Source organism: Triticum dicoccoides, chromosome 7A, assembly GCF_002162155.2.
Source record: "Triticum dicoccoides isolate Atlit2015 ecotype Zavitan chromosome 7A, WEW_v2.0, whole genome shotgun sequence".
Taxonomy (NCBI): Eukaryota; Viridiplantae; Streptophyta; class Magnoliopsida; order Poales; family Poaceae; genus Triticum; species Triticum dicoccoides.
In genome coordinates, this window is record NC_041392.1 from 97,561,227 (window position 1) to 97,561,760 (window position 534).

Below are 534 nucleotides of genomic sequence, written 5' to 3' on the forward strand. Positions count from 1 at the left end.
GGGCCAGGGCGGCCATTGCGAGACAGCAGAGCATATACCCAATAAGGGAAATAAAACCTCAGACAAAAAATAACGGAAATAAACAGGACAATAATTTGATCTTGTGTAGCCATCCTTGCTTTTTCGTTTTGACTGTTCAAACAGAAGAACGTTATGAGAGGCCAAATTCAGTATTCCGACCTTTTTTTTTAAAGTTCAACATGATATGACCCCATTTATAAAAAGGGGGATCTGACCCTTTTTCCTACGGCCACGCACCTCGGCGTCAGCATAACACCACCTATCGGCAGGGTCTCTAGCGGTAGGGTACTTATCCACATCAGCGCCGGTAACGACCCATCCACCCCTACCGTCAATCTTACCGTTGGGGGCCTCGATGGTAGGTAGTTATACCCTAACGCCATTGACCCTGCCGATAGGGTTTGAACAGTTAAAGGCCACAGGGGGGCGGCTAGCAGGTCCCACCCACCAAGCCAAGCCAGCCCCCTTCTTCAGCCCGAGAAATAGAGAGGAGCGACGACTCTCTCCTCTCCA